At 42.1% G+C, this 15639-nt stretch overlaps 1 protein-coding gene and 1 long non-coding RNA gene across 3 annotated transcripts in view; one reads left to right on the top strand and one right to left on the bottom strand.

The window, feature by feature from the left end:
* Positions 1 to 10739, bottom strand: part of ZNF652 (zinc finger protein 652) — a 58315-nt gene extending 47576 nt beyond the window's left edge. Inside the window, exon 1 of one of the 2 annotated variants that reach the window (XM_074320612.2) lies at positions 10457 to 10739. The gene's annotated coding sequence lies outside the window, so the exon portion shown is untranslated. Of the gene's footprint in view, positions 1 to 9532; positions 9662 to 10456 lie in introns of those variants that run through there. The other variant, XM_074320613.2, reaches the window with a different exon arrangement.
* Positions 10740 to 10908: 169 nt separating this feature from the next.
* On the top strand, positions 10909 to 14620 carry LOC109451951 (uncharacterized). The gene is made up of 3 exons (XR_002138065.3): positions 10909 to 11052; positions 12893 to 13287; positions 14385 to 14620. It is a non-coding gene; the product is annotated as an uncharacterized LOC109451951 (long non-coding RNA).
* Positions 14621 to 15639: the final 1019 nt, after the last annotated feature.

Raw genomic sequence — 15639 nt, 5'->3', positions numbered from 1 at the left:
CAACAGCTAGGTCAATGGCAGAGCTGGGCCTGTCACTCATATTTTGGTCATAAAGCTCAAAATGAATTATTCCTATTTACCTATTAGAATGACTAAAGTAACATACTGACAATATCAAGTACTGACAAAGATCCAGAACAACTGGAACTTTCATATGTTTCTGGTGGTGATGCAAAAGAGTACACTCACTCTGTTTATAATCACCCAAAACTAGAAACAATTCAAATGTTCTTCAACTGGTGAGTGGATAAATTTGTGGTACAGCCATATAATGGAATATTACTTGTCAATAAAAAGGAACAAACTGCTGATACACACAAAAACTTGGCTGAATCTCAAAGGCATTATGCTGAGTAAAAGAAGCCAGTCTCAAAAGGTTACATAATGCATGATGCTATTTACATAACAGTCTCCAAAAGACAAAAGTATAGCGATGGACCCCAGGTCAGTGGTTGCCAGTGGTGGAGGGTGGGGGAGAGTATGAATGCAAAGGGATGATGGAGGGAGTTTGTTTGGGTGATGGAGCAGTTCTGTATCCTGATTGTGGTGGTGGTTACAGGAATCTACCCATGTACTGATGTTCACAGAACTGTATGCACACCAAAATGTCATTTTTGTTGCACACTAATTTAAAAATTCAAACAACTGACTTACTCAGTTTCTGGTTTCTAAAAGCCAGAAATATTTATGGATTTTAAATTCTGGTTTTTGAAATGAATTTTTCAACTAGCAAAATGATTTAATGGGTATTTGCTTTAAAAAAATCTCAATGTCAAGAAAAGTACATACTCAGCTTGGCAAGTTACATAACCTCACTTTGTCTCAATTTCCCTGTTGGCAAAATGGGGGTAATAATATGTACCTCAAAGGGTTACATAAGGATTTAAGTGGTAAATGCTATGTAAAAGGTTACATAAATAAATAAAATATAGGCATGTACACAGGATATATAACTTTGGGTACAGAAATGAAAGAAAACTCCAACGAAGCAACTTTTAAATTTTGTCCTTCTGGAGAACCAGGTTCTGAGGACTGCTTTTCTGATAGGGCCATCTCTGAAATATAGTCCAAGCCAGAGTCTGATTCAGTTCACACAGAACTAAACATTCCCTACTGAATTCTTGCTGTATTTTTATTCTGTAACCTCTCTACACAAGTAAACTATTGTTTGAGCCAGGCTTTGTGTTAAAGGAAGTTATACTGTAGTGTTTAAAAACTCTCTATGTGTTTATTAATCGTCTCAGTTCTGCCTAACTTAATGAATCAACAGGCAGGCTGTGTGCATAGTAGCAGAAGGTGTACTGCCTCCTGGAAGACCACAGCTTAAATGCGAGGCAAAACAAGGACCTGACCATAAAACCCTGCCCGCGTTCTAGGCAGGCTAGAATTAAGAATTATTCTTCTATGAAGCAAGTAAGTTCATAAATATAAGGATTTTCTTAATGACACATTTCTTAGCGTTCTACTTGAAACTCATACTTCTAAGCATAGATTTTATCCCTCCTGCCTACCCCCATTTCATCTACTTCAAGAAAATACATTTTGTGAAGCACTGTACAGGTCAGTGATTTTCAAGCTGCCTGTCCCAACCCAATTTTTAAAAATGAAATGGAATAGAACAAAAAAATAACAGACTGCCTCACATAGTAAGGAAGTGCTGTTTCATGAAGCTATGGTTTCAGATGTGGTGAGAGTGTGAATATGAGTGAACAAAGGTGGGCATGCGTGCACTGCTTCTTACCATGGATCATGGTCAAAAAGTTTGAGAAATCGTGCTATATAGGGAATCAAATAAACAACAGTTCTAGATTTAGAACAGTCCCACCCTGCAACAGTTGGCACCTGTGGACATGTCTTTTAGCGCTCAGTGCAGCACCTGGCCTTAGAGACATAAATCATTTTTAAAGAAAAGCAAAAACCTAACTTTCAATTTGAGGTGATGAAAAGGTTGAAGAGGGACTGGAAGGCAGAACAAACTACCTTTTGGATTTTGTTATAATACCTGACAAGTTAGGAGAGACACAGAAGTGTAAATATTCTTTACCACAACCTCACAGGAAAAAATTATCATTTGAAATTAGATCATTTTTCTGCTATGCATGTATTTTCCAAATTTAAGTTAAACATTTTCTTACTTAGCAATATTAAGTTTTTCTAAGTTACCATAGTATACAAGATTAAAAAAAAAAAAGATTAAAATATATTTTATGTCAAACAGCCAATATTTTCTTTTAGAAGAGAGCAAGATATACATTAGGATAATAAAAGTAAAAATGTCTCTGCTTTTGAAAAAAATTATACCTCTAAAAGTCTTTGCTATGTAATATATGTAAAGACTTTTTCTCTTTGTGAATAACCTTTTAGATAATAGCTATATTCCAAGAAAATCTGGCTTTACCCACTAGGAGACTGTAAATAGCCTATCAAAAAGATGAGTGGTCCACTAAAACTTATACTAAAATCAGTCTTCACATTTAAAACCCTCTTACTATTTTAAAATTACCTAGCTTATTTCTTCTCTAGACTAGCTAAACTAAGTGAGTTTCATATGCTAACTCTAACAAGGTCAGTGCTAAAATTGCTATTTGCCTAGTAGCATCAGTTTAGTGACTAGTTACTTCGCAGCAGGGTTTCTCAAACTCAGCATAGTTGACATTTTAGACCAGATAATTCTTTGTTATGGGGGGCTGTCCTGTGTACTGTTGGATATTGAGCAGCATACCTGGCCTCTACTCAGGAGATGCCAACAGCACACCCCCAGCCATGCTCGTGACAAAGATGAGTCCAGACATGGCCAAATGTCCCTCGGAGGCAAAATCACTCTTGGGTGAAAACCACTGGTTTACAGGTATAAACTTTAATCAATATTTTCATGTTTGGGCAAAAAGGAGGGGAAAATGGCATTACTGCAATTAAAACAAAAAATTTGATCAAATTCAGTTTTTAATAGAAATAATGCTTCAGCAATTATTAAAGTGCATGGAGTATATACAAATGCATGCCACCAACCAACTGGTTGACGGGTCCACCAAATTTCTAAATATTCAAAACAAGGTAAACTACATTTAAGTAAGTTTTTCATGTTGCTATTTGTTTAAAACCTTGGGTTTCCAAAAAGTTTAAATATATAGCAGTTATAAAAATTATATTAAATAAAAAATATTTTAATAATTAACAATACAGGAAGGATTGTGATTTCAATATTATGAAATGATATAGTAAAATAAATAGCAGTTACAGAAACAAATCTTTCAAAAGTTGTAATTATTTTTAAGACATTTTCTATCATACTTAACCCCTCTATTTCAGGATAAAAGAATACAGGGTTTTCTGTTAGGTTGGCTTGGGAACTCTCTTAATATTGTGAAAATTCAAGCCGGGTTTTTGAGAATGTAAAAAAGAAATAGTTTGAAATTATTGTGCCCCATTAAATATCTTAATATTTAATTTAAAATATGACATTACGGTTTTCCTATGGATCAGTTGGGGGATACTTTTAAAATAAAAAAACTATTTAATAGGTATACATTCACATGGACCAAAAATGTTAAGTACAGAAAAGTATGTAGTAAATAGAGCATCATTACTCATGCTAGCCAAAACCAAGAGCAACCCAAACGTCCATCAGTGGTAGAATGGACAAATAAATTATAATATATGCATACAATGGACCAGTATATGAGAATAAACTATTGCTCACACAACATGGGTAAATCTTACAAACATAATTCTGAGATAAGGAAACCATACACAAATGAGTACATACTGTATTCCACTTACGTGAAGCTGGAAAAAACAAGCAAAACTAATCTATGATGCCAGAACTCAGAATGGTGGCAACCTTTGGGAGAGCGTTAACCGGCAGAGGACAGGAAAGGCTTCTGGGATGTTAACCTATTTTTCGTTCTAGAAATAATCTGTGTAATCTGCTGATTACACAGAGAAAAGTCTGTGATTTTTCTGGGTACTCCTATGCTTTCCCTACTTTTCTGTTACTGTCTACTTTAATTAAAATTTTACTCTAAAAAATAATACAGTGAAGCATTTCCCTCGAACTCAGTTCCTTCATTCATCCAGTTCACTCCCCCGACTGACAACCAATATTATTAGTTTCTTATGACACTGATGATTCATTTCTTGGAGTTATTTTATGATATGTAGGAAAATCCCCAAATATAATCACTCTCCCATCCAAGCTTTTATACAAACAGTAACACATTATATTCCTGTTATTTTCATTAACAATATAGCTTAGAAATTTTCCATAGCTATATATAAAGTTTACTCATTCTTTTCTGTAGCTATGTGAAATTTGTTCATTTCATGAATATACCCTAATTTATCTAACCAATTCTATACTGATGGACATTTAGTTTTTTTCCCAAACTTCCGCGGAATTAATTTAAATGAATTTGTATGAAAAGGAAGGAAGGAAGGGACTGTAGGGTTCTCTACAAGGAGGACCTTTAACCTCAAACTCCAGCTCTAATAGTACGTTAATACAGGAAACGTCACTGGGCATCTGGGTCACAGTCTTAAGAGGAATTGGGGGAAAATACAGATTTATCCATATAACTGAAATCACAAACACCCCTCACAACAAAACAAAAAACCCCCACACTTTACCATATGTTTCAATGTTCACAGGCCACTGGTACTACTTTAGATATATTAAAATGGTTATTCAAAAGGGTGAAAACAATTCATAAGGGCCTAGTCTTAAATCTCATTTTGTAAGTCACACAGTGTAATTAAGAAGTTATGTTCCAGGCGCAGCAGCCGGATGGCTCAATTGGTTAGAGCCAGAGCTCTCAACAACAAGGTTGCCAGTTCGATTCCCGCATGAGATGGTGGGCTGCGCCCCCTGCAACTAAAGATTGAAAATGGCAACTGGACTTGGAGCTGAGCTGCACCCTCCACAACTAGACTGAAGGACAACGACTTGAAGCTGATGGGCCCTGGAGAAACACACTGTTCACCAATATTCCCCAATTAAAAAAAAAAATTTTTTTTAAGTTATGTTCCATTGAATCCCAAAAACTGAATCAAACTTCAAAACTGAACCAAAATTCCAAAGCATAAATATGTTAAAGACTATATTCTTCACTAGCATCAAAGACAAAAGGAATCACCCAGTGCTGTATATCTTTGTGAAATCTAGCTAAGAGTCATAACCCTCTGATGCTACATGCATAGTAAAGACCATAAAATCAGGCTACGCAGTCATTCTTTGCATCCTTCCGATGTCTGTTCTCTTCCAACAATCCCATCTCACCACACACTGATTGACTGGTTTTAGCAAACCAGAAAAAAACAATAAAGAGAATAGCAACCCCTCCCAAGAAAAAATTTACTTACAAAATGTATTACAGTTGAGAAAAAAATATTTAACTCCATCATCTAAATTGTATTTGTTTAGTTAGTCTGGGCTCGCAAAGCATGAGTGCTGTTATCATTAAACATTCTGGCCAAGATTAAGTTCTTTCAAGTGTTCTGCAAAATCTAAGGTGAGGCTAAGACCATTATTTGCCAATCTCTATCAGCAATCCAATACTACTGACTGCTTCCCCTGGTGGGCAAGCCCCTAGAGATGGCTCAGTACCAACAGAAAATAAGGATTAGCAGATTCCCTTGAGGTAAATCCTGGTGCACTACTGATGTACTTATCTGAAAAGTTTCTAGGTAACTCTTGTCGGCTCACAGACTCGTCACAATGACACCCTTAAAAAAATGATAGAATAACAATTCTGGAGAACCCAAGAAATCCTATTTTAACAGTTCTATGCACTGAATAAAACTCTAACCATTTACTTTTCAAAGTAATCAATCTCTTAAACTGTTTTTAAAAGGGGGGGGGGGAAATGGCATCATAGTTTATCATAAAACTGCCCTTTTGGGCTAAAAAAACAAGGTTAGGAACTACACACAGAATCTGTAGATACACACCTAAAGTGGACAGTTCATAGTATTTGACAGGTAAAGAGATCTTACCTTTCTTTCCTTCTCCAACCAAAGCAAAAATGCCTAAGGCACTCAAACCTATAGCTCTAATAAGAGTTTATCATCAAAACTTTAGAAGAGCAATGGGAATTCTTTAAGAGAAAATGTTCGTAAGTGTAAAAATCAAAGCTAACTGCTATATAAACAAACAGGTTAACTAAAATAAGCATCTGACGTCCTCACTGATTCTACCGAGCGCTTTATAGCTTGCACTAACCATGAAAATTTACACAAGGCTTTGCATGTGACTCAACTCTGGACACTGAACTCATTGAGATAAGTTAATGTCCTAAAACACCCCTTTCACCACCATAAGCTCTGAATAGGCTTAAAACAAGCACAGCCTGTGGGTAACTCTGTAGAATTTGGAGCTAAGTTTAGTCTCCACCAAGTTCAGCCAGCCAGAGAGCAACAAATCAAAGTTCCACACTGCACCTGCAAGACTTAGGTATGCTCCAAGACAAATATTTGCAATTTTTTTCATCCCAAATCTGCACAAATGAAAGTATGCAGATTGCAGCGCCAGACTTCTAAAGCTTGTAAGCCAAAAAGATCTGTAGTTATACTCCCCTGTCACCTGTGTCCTATCATTTATTGAGTCTTTACATGTACTTGTGCCAGGAACTGTGCTAGAAGCTTGGATACATTACCTCTAATTCTCATAACAAATCTCATTCTGCTGATGAGGAAACTGAGGCCAGACAGGTCGGGGTGACTTGCCCAATGCCATAAAGTTAATACATGGTGGAGCTGGGATTCAAACCGAGTTCTGCCTGGCTCCAAAGGAGCATCTCCCAGACCCTCCTTCAGCTAAAGGCACTCACTGCAACACCAATTCACCTCAATCAAAGTAAATTCAAGGGCTAACTGTCTGAAACAATGACGATAGCTGAGAAAAATACTATATTTAAAACCGTAGCACAAGACCCAAGAATTCCCAGTGAGGAAATGCAGACACCTCCTTTAGGATAACTAGTTCCAAAGGTGATGGTTCAAAATACAAGAGATCCACAGGTTATTTTTGTTGTTGTTGTTGCTGTTGGCTGTCTCTCAACTGACTTTTTAGAACAAGGGAAATGAAACTCAAGAGTATCTTCACATTTCTGGTGAAATTATCTAAAACCCTTGAGAGAAGGGTTTTTTTTTATTGTTTTGTTTTGTTTTTTTAACCGTTCACTTTTACAGTTTACTTCTTCAACAGGCTTCAGACATGCAAAAACAAAAATCACATCAGTAGCATTACTAATCAACTTTTTTGCTACAGACTTGAAAAGTATTTTCTTACCACACTACGAGATTACTTCCCATACTCAGAGCAGAAATGGAAACAGCTCTGGGTGTCACGAATCAGATCTGGAGGCCACAGTTGCAGAAAGTAGGTGTTGTTTCCCCTGAGTGGGAGCTGCAGATCTGAAACCTCCTAAGGGAAGGGAATCTGAAGAAGAGTGTTGAAGAAACTAAAGCAAGCTGTTCGTATGAAGTCAGGAGTGAGTTCCTGGCACCACTACTCCTGAAGTGTTCCACTGCTATGCAATTGTTTTCCAGCTTCCAAGCTCTGAATCTGGCAGAGAGAATGCTCTTCTCACAGCCATACGTGTTATATGATCAGCTGCTCTGTGGTGTGTGGGTGTTTAACTAGGTAAGTGACTGGTTGGAAGAGGTTCTACAATATTAAAAACCAAGGAGGCACCCTGGCCCGAGATTTTAATGATCTGTCACTATACTATGCTGACAAAGGAAAGTGACATATTTGCAACTCTGAAATGGTTTGGGTTTAGGATAGGCAAATAATTTCCGACAGTAAAACTTCAGGCATGACATGAACAAAAAATGTAACCTGTAATATAAACCACTTCAAGCATGTTTATTAGATAATAAAAAAATGCAATATATGTAATCTCAGCATGCTTCCAAACTTCTTAGGGTATACTGTACAATTATTAGACTAAATGCTATTCTTCAGGTGTGTGGAAGATTCCAAGGCTCCCTTGCCTTCCAAAAAGCTGTTAATACCATGAATTCCTTAGCCTCTCAGAACCCCCAAAATGCAAAAAATATGAATGTCTCAAAGGATTACGCGAAAAATAGTCAGAACTGTAAGCTCCTGGAGAGCTGAGGACTGTACTTCTTTAATGTCCTGCCCATCAAAACACAATCACAAGCTAGAATAAATGTCTCTTGATTAAAATATGATCAAAAGGCAAAGTCTGGGTGCAGAGCGATTTAAACAAGAGTAGATGATAGTTACCCCCTGCTTAATCATAGAATGGTACAACGTTCATCCCTAGTTCTAGGTTTTAAACATGGAGACTGAACTCCCTAACTACAATTAAAATCCTTCCATTAAAACAAATTTTAAAATGGATGATTCTGATGGTAACATTGCCCTGAATAAAGACATGAAATCATATTTAATAAAGTTGAAAAAAACTTCACTGAGCAGGTGCTCTACTATGGGAATGATAAAGCCTTCTTTTAAGAGATCAGATCAACCTCAACCAACACATAAAGATTCCAGATAGGCATCATAAAACAGACCACTGGCTTTGCTGTTGAAATTTGCTACATTTAAAATACAGTGAAAGGAACATACATTATCGACTGGTCAAATTTAAACAAATTTTGACTCCAGTTGTAACTTTTCCTGCAACTCTCACATACATCTCCTTTTTCACAGGAAGACTGGGAAATGATACAAGTATCTAACTCATTGTAATCAAATAAAACACAAGGATACACATATAGCCTACTTTGTTGCTTATTGCTCAGGACCAAAGTAAAGCTAATCCCTAAGGGAAAAAAAAAAAAAAAAAGCAAAACACAAAACTGAAGTTCCTTTCACTTTTGCATAATATAGATCTTAACCTGAGGTCCCAGGACCAGTTTCAAGATGACCGTAATTACATGCAAAATTATGTGTGTCTATTTCACTGAGAAGAGGACCCTAAAAGATTCGATGACCCCAAAGAAAGGTCAAGAACCACTGAAGCAGACATTTCCAGATTTACTAAAACTCAGCAGTGAACATTTTAAACAAAAGTATACTAAAGATAGTACCTATTTGAATACATGTGCACAGTCCTGATACAAACAAACAAGCTGCCTGCCTGCTCTGAGGATCACAGTGCAGCTCGCCCCTCTCAAATCAGCTTTACATGGGAACATCACCTGCATGCAGCACACACACGCGCGCACGCACGCACACTCACAAGCCAGCCACAGCAGCTCTTCATTCCCTAAACATACACGTTGTCAACAAAGCAGATACTAGTTGCCATTCCCAGAACAATACGGGCCCAACCGTCTCTGGAAAAAAATACACATTCTTCCAAAATATTACCCTATTTATTTACTATGCCCTGATGATAGGTGCTAAACATTACAACAAAATAAATTCCCACAGACCGTATGGATCTAATTAACTGGGAAAATGCATCACTCAGGTATTACTGAGGGTCCACGGGAGATGCATAATAAGGGAAACAGTATAATAATGAAGCTTGAACATGGGGACAATCAAAGACAGACTCACGCAGGAATATCCTGAGAACATGGTTGTGGAAAGCACCCTTCTCCAAAGGCAAAAGCACACTCCTTTGATTGGCACAAACCATTCCTGACAATGGATCGCGATGACAGGGGCTGCTCAGCAATCAGGAAGTGTGTGTGTGTGTGTGTGTGTGCGTGTGTGTGTGTGTGTGTGTGTGTACGCGCGCGGGCGCTGTGGGGGAGGGATGTACTAGATGTGATCAAACACTGGACCTCTTCAAAGAGCATATGGGAGCTTAAATCGTAAAGACAGACTTCGAGGGTGAGGCAGGGGCATTTATCATTTCTACAGGAGACATCCTTCGACAATGAACATGTTACGTGCCGATGTAAAGGGGGTGCCACTACCTTTAGTGTCTCCCATCTGAGAATCTTAAGTAGCACCTGATTGGAGGGGAGGAGAAGGTGGGGGTGGAGAAAGGTCTGCATTACCCGTGGGGGTGAGTGTTGGGCGGCTGTACACTAGATGCATTTTATCTTGGGCGGCACAATACTCCCAGGGGTTGGAGGTTTAGGCGCAACCGCAGGGCGGGGGAGGCAGTGGGTGCAAGCCACCAGCTGCAGGGCAGGAGAATGCTCGCAGGAGGACCGGTGCAAACCTCCCCTTGGCCCGCTAACCCATGCAGCTCCAGCCTTCCCTTGGGTCTCGGAGCAAGCAGACTCTGCAAAACTGGAGCCCGGGTCCGTGAGGGAGGGGGCGAAGGGGCAAAAGCGGGCACCCCCGGCCAAAGCGCGGCGCAGCGCCCCGGGCCTCCCAGCCGGATGGGAGCTGCTCCGGCCTAGTGCACGCAGCTGCCTGGGCGAAGGGTTAACCCGGCGCTCAGAGCCCCGGCCGGCCAGGCGGGCAGTTGCAAGAGGTGCAGCCGCGACTGTAGCTTGTGCTTGGGGGGCAGGGGCCCCTACTCACCCGGGCCGGCCGCCTCCGCCTCCGCCGCCCCGACCGCCGCCTCGGCGGTCCATCCTGCGGCGGGGGGCCTGTAGCCGCGGCGCTCGAGTAACAACCGCCGGCCGGGCCGGCCCCTCCCCCCCGCCCAACGTCTGTCCTCAGGGCCGCTCCGCAGACCCGGCCTCGGCCGCCGCAGCGCTACGTGGCCGCCGCTCCGACGTCTCGCGACTCCCTTCCGAGCGCGCGAGGCCGAGCGGGGCCCGCTGGGCGGGCGGCGCGCGGGGAGGGAGCAGGGGAGGGGGTGTGCGCGTGTGGATGTGTGTGCAGAGAGGGGGGCAGGGAGGGAGGGAGAGCGGCGGCGAGAGCGCGCGCGCGCGCGCCCGCGGCCCCTTCCCTCTCCGGCCCCCCCGCCCAACCGGGATCCCGACACCTCCCTCCGCCCGCCCCCTTGGCATCCCGGCCGCTGGGAGCGGCGGCGCGCATGCGCAGCCCCTGGGTCCGGCCCTAGTGCACCTTTTCTCCCTCCTGCCACATTGTGAGCGCTCCGCCGCCCAGATAACTGCCGACTACCGCTCCACCCCCGCCCTCCCCCACTCCGCCCACTCCCGAGCGCCCAGGTAAACGCGTGGACTGCGCGTGCGCACCGTTCTCCCGGGGTCTGGGGGCGTGGTTGCTGAAAGGAAGCCAAAACGTAGAGTGGAAGGGAGTTTTGGGCAGAAGGTGTGGGACTACACGAAATAGGGGGCGGGTTAGTATTAGGCAAAGGTAAAGTGAAGCAGGGGCCAAAGTAGAAAAGTAGGCCCAAATGAGATTTAGAAGTACAAGAGCCTTTGGTTGATGAAATAAAGTAAAAAAAAACTCTTGACTGTGGCCTCCTGTTTACAGGAGGGCAGCGTGAGTGACAGAGGACAGAAATAAAGGAGGCAAAATATAAGCAGCGGCATTGGACAGTTGAATGAGACAGCTAACAAAAACTGGAGAAATATATAGAGATTGCCAGAGTGGTCAGAAAAACAAATTGAGAGCCGCTCTGGTTCTGTGGCCAGGAATAGGGAAGGGGAAATGTGTGTGCTTGAGCCATAGAGCTGCTGCAAGAAAGGAGGCCTCCACTGTAAGTATTACAGCATTATGACTAATTAGCTATTAATCATTAATATAATTAATGGTACTGTTAGCTAACAAGGTAGCATTTATCCAAGTTCAGAGCCAAGAGAGGGTATCCATAACGAAAGTGCTTGGAGTACAGAGAGGGAAAATGAACAAGGCAAGGTGAATGCCTAAGGTGGAGAAGACCCAAGACAGCAACTTGGAGGATTTGGATGACATTTTCCCACCATAAAACAAACTTCCCTGATGTTTTCCAAATCTTACCCTAATTGCAACTTATCCTCTTTCTGTTACTAAAATCACACTTAGCAAATGTTCCTGCACTAAGGCTGACCTCTACACATTTTTAATACAGATGCGGGTTACTTCTCTCCAAAATAGCACCCCCCCCCCCACACACACACACACACAAATTCTTGTTCAATGCAAAATGACCTGAGCCTGGAACAAGGTTAGGGAAGAGATTGAAACATTATAAATAAAGGGGTTCAAGGGCTAACTTTGTCCTTGTTCCTTTCCGAAAGCAGACACTTGGTTTTTATTACACTTGGACTCTATACTCCAGAGATCGTAATTCGGCAACTTAGGGTCGTGTTCTTCAATAGAGGATAAATACTAAAAATGATATCATATTTCAGCAGATAGAGAAAATCTTTAGGCAGAACAGGAGGAAATAAGCATTAGTAGTAGAAGGAAAGACTTAGATCTAATGCAAGAAAGAACTTGGCATCGGTGGGGACTGGTGAGCCCAGAACACCTGACTTAGATGTCTAGCTTTTCCTTCTAGGACACTTGATCCCTTCCACCACCACCTCCCCACCCCCCCTGCCTGTCAGGGCTATCCTGCTTGGAAGAGGGGTGTGCAGAGTGATGGCTAAAGAAACAAGGTGACCTTCCAGTCTCTATGACTCTCCACCCACACAGGCCAACCTGCTGAAGGGCTCCTAGTAATTAAAATAGTAATATTCTTACCTTCCATTTGAGAGTGCTTTATGGTTTTTTTCAGGGAGGTTAGGTCCATTATCTCATCAGATCTTCCAGCAACCCTGTGAGACAGGAAGGACAGGTATTATTCCCAATGAAGGAAATTCAGGCCAAGGAATGTTTAATAGCTCAGCGAAAGTCGCCCAGCCCAGTAAACAATGGAGCCAGAACAAGACCTGGGTTTGTGACTTCCAGTGTGCTGTTCTTTTAGAGGGTTTGACAGGCCCACTGTGAAAAACTGCTACATATTCCTGTGGAGTCAAAACAAGTAACCTTGGCATGTGATGGAGAATAATTCTAATACTCAGTTCCACGTCCGCATCTCCTTTATTTATTACAATTGTTTCTCTTTTTTTCTCTCTCCAGGATCCTGGGACTTGCCCCTGTGTATCTGAAGCTTTGGTGACTGATATTTTGGCAGGCTTCAGGCCTCAGGGCTAGCAATGAGATCCCAGTTCCTCTGCTCTCCCTTCACTCCTCCCCTTCACAAACCTACCAAAAGAAGGGTCTTCGCTCAACACAGCTGGCAACATTTAGCACCCACACCTGGCATTATTGGACCATCAGGCTTCTGTTATACTGGTTTCCTGGCCTTGGATAAAGTTCTTCACTAACGTTCTCCTTAAGGCAGTGGGCAGACACCAGCAGAACCCATTTTTTTAAATTACAAAGTTTAAGTAAAAAGTTCTGTACACTTTGACAGTTCTGACAACCTTCAAGATTTAATTTAAACAGCAGCAGAGCTCTCTGGTTTCTGTAAGGTGAGCTGGATGGCCTGGTACAAGCTCCGTGTTCACTGCATTTCCTTGCTTCCCAAGTTTCCAGAGATGTACCCTTAGTCACAGTTTTTACCGCCTGGAGGGGCAGTAGCCGTGGTCTCCTGCCCACCTATTAACTAATGTCCTACCTTATCAGACGTGGAACCAGAGCCGTGGTCATGGTCTCCTAGGCTCTCATACTTTAGTGCTGTGACCTTTGCTCAATCACTTCACCTTTTAAGCTTTGTAAAACAAAAAGGGGGATTATATGGCTCTTAAGAGTCTTCCAGATCTGATACCCAGGATTCTACAGTAGAAAGCTGACCGTGTTTCTTAATACCTTGTAATTCCATTCGTTTCCTAAGAATTACTATCCAATTCTCATCTGTAAGCCCTTCTTACAGGAAACTGCCCCTTTTATAGCATCGATAGGGCTGTCCTGGATGCCCCTCTTTTGTTCACTTTTTCTCATATTTCTAAGTGACAGTGTTTAGAGATAGCTCAGAAAACTGGACTTTCGGCTTTTCTGTCATGGGGCTTGGATGTCTACGTGCACGCATGCGTATATGTCCAATTTTAAAGAGATACGGGCCGTGGGCACCTTCACTCTGTGCTCCCTTACCTCCCACCACCCCCACCTGAATTCTGGTGAAAAGTTACAAATAAATACCAGGATGCCCTAGAAGGGAAAAGGAGGATGCACTAAAAGGCCAGCTTTGTGACTGCAGCTGTTTCACCATGGGGACAGAGACGAGGGATAGCCAGTGTCCCTGGGTCTCAAGCTTGGTTTTAGCTGTAGCATGGCCTGGAACCATCATGTGGTTCACAGTTCCCTACAGCTGTGGTCTCTGTACATCAGCTTCTCAGTTTGAAGCATCTCAGAGTTTGGATTTTGATTACTCTTGGGCATTTTATAATTTTTTAGAAACCATATATATGTGACAATTTCTACAAATCTTTCTTTTGCATTGCCTCACTTGAATCCTTCCTTCAACCCTGGGAAGTAGGAAGGGCAGAAAATGTGGTTCCCACTGTTTGTTTGTTTTGTTTTGTTTTGTTTTGTTTTAAACACTGAATAAAAATGAGGTCTGTATTTTAAGGGTCACAAGGCCAGACCTAAAACCCGGGTCACCAGGGTCCAAGTCCAGGACTTTTCTGTGACACTGGACTGCAGCCCTTTGCTGGACACCATACAAAGCAAATCGAACAGATGTGGTCTCTGCTCTCTGGAAGTTTGGACTCAAATGGACAGCCAGAATTTCAGCAAACATAAAAGGACAGAGTGAATCACAGTCAACTCACGCCAATAAATAAATGAGTTAAATAGATAAGGAAATCCATGTTGACCTGGTCTACTAATGCTGTTTATTTCCAGTTGGGTAGCGAGGATGATGTTGATGAGACTAGTGTTTTAGGCCAGTCCCATCTCTGCCTGCTTGCTTTACACATAGAAAAATATTTGTGGCTGCACTGCACGCTCTCTCCTCTCTTTAGCTTTAACGTTCTATCAGCTTTCCTGAAGCATCTACCAAATGTCACACAAGGTGGGAATCGAGGACCATTAAGAAATCATCTCTGCCCTCAAGCAACATCTTCAACCATTTTCCTAATTCAAACCACTGTGAAAGCATCAGTTAACCCTGCATATACCATCTCTGCTGATGGACAAAGGGACGGATCAAGTCAGTCCCCGTCCTATTGTTAGAGGGCCTGAGATCCATCTTTATCCATACAAATTAGGACAATGGGGAGGTGGACTTTAGAATTTGAGGGACATTGGTATTAGTGAAGCGAGGCCACCACACCATCCGCAACAGGTCAGCTTCCTGGCTATCTAAGGAAAGGCAAGGAGGAACCCTGGGGTCAGGGAGTATGGGCAACTGAGGGCAGGGACCCAGCAGGAAACATCCTCCTATCTCTAAGTGGACCCATTACAGCCTAATTCCTACCTTGGAGGGTTCTGTCTCAAGGTCTGTCTACAGCAGAGTGCTTTAAAGCAGTTAGGCCCAAATTATGTTTGAATCTTTAAAAAGCTCACAGATTCTTTTAGGCAGCACGCTTCATTGTTGTCTGTAATTGATATGACATATGCCCCAGAGGCATGTGCTGAGGTCCAATTGGAGAGATAGTTTTGTAAAAATTGGAATTAATTAATTAAAGAAGGCAGCTGCCCGGGCTGTGAGTTAGTGCCAAACTTCGTAACCCTAAACCAGCCAACCCACCCAACCGGCCTCACCACCTGAAGAACAGCCCTGAAGTTCTCACTGAGGTGGGATGGGAGACCTGGGATGCAGTACAGGAAGTGGGGACTGCAAGGGGGAAGGGTGGGCTCAGGGAACCCTCTCTTAGCTTTCG

The sequence above is a fragment of the Rhinolophus sinicus genome, chromosome 12, assembly GCF_057876585.1.
Source record: "Rhinolophus sinicus isolate RSI-liver-muscle chromosome 12, RSI-T2T, whole genome shotgun sequence".
In the NCBI taxonomy this organism is placed as follows: Eukaryota; Metazoa; Chordata; class Mammalia; order Chiroptera; family Rhinolophidae; genus Rhinolophus; species Rhinolophus sinicus.
This window is presented reverse-complemented; position numbering and strand designations above follow the sequence as displayed.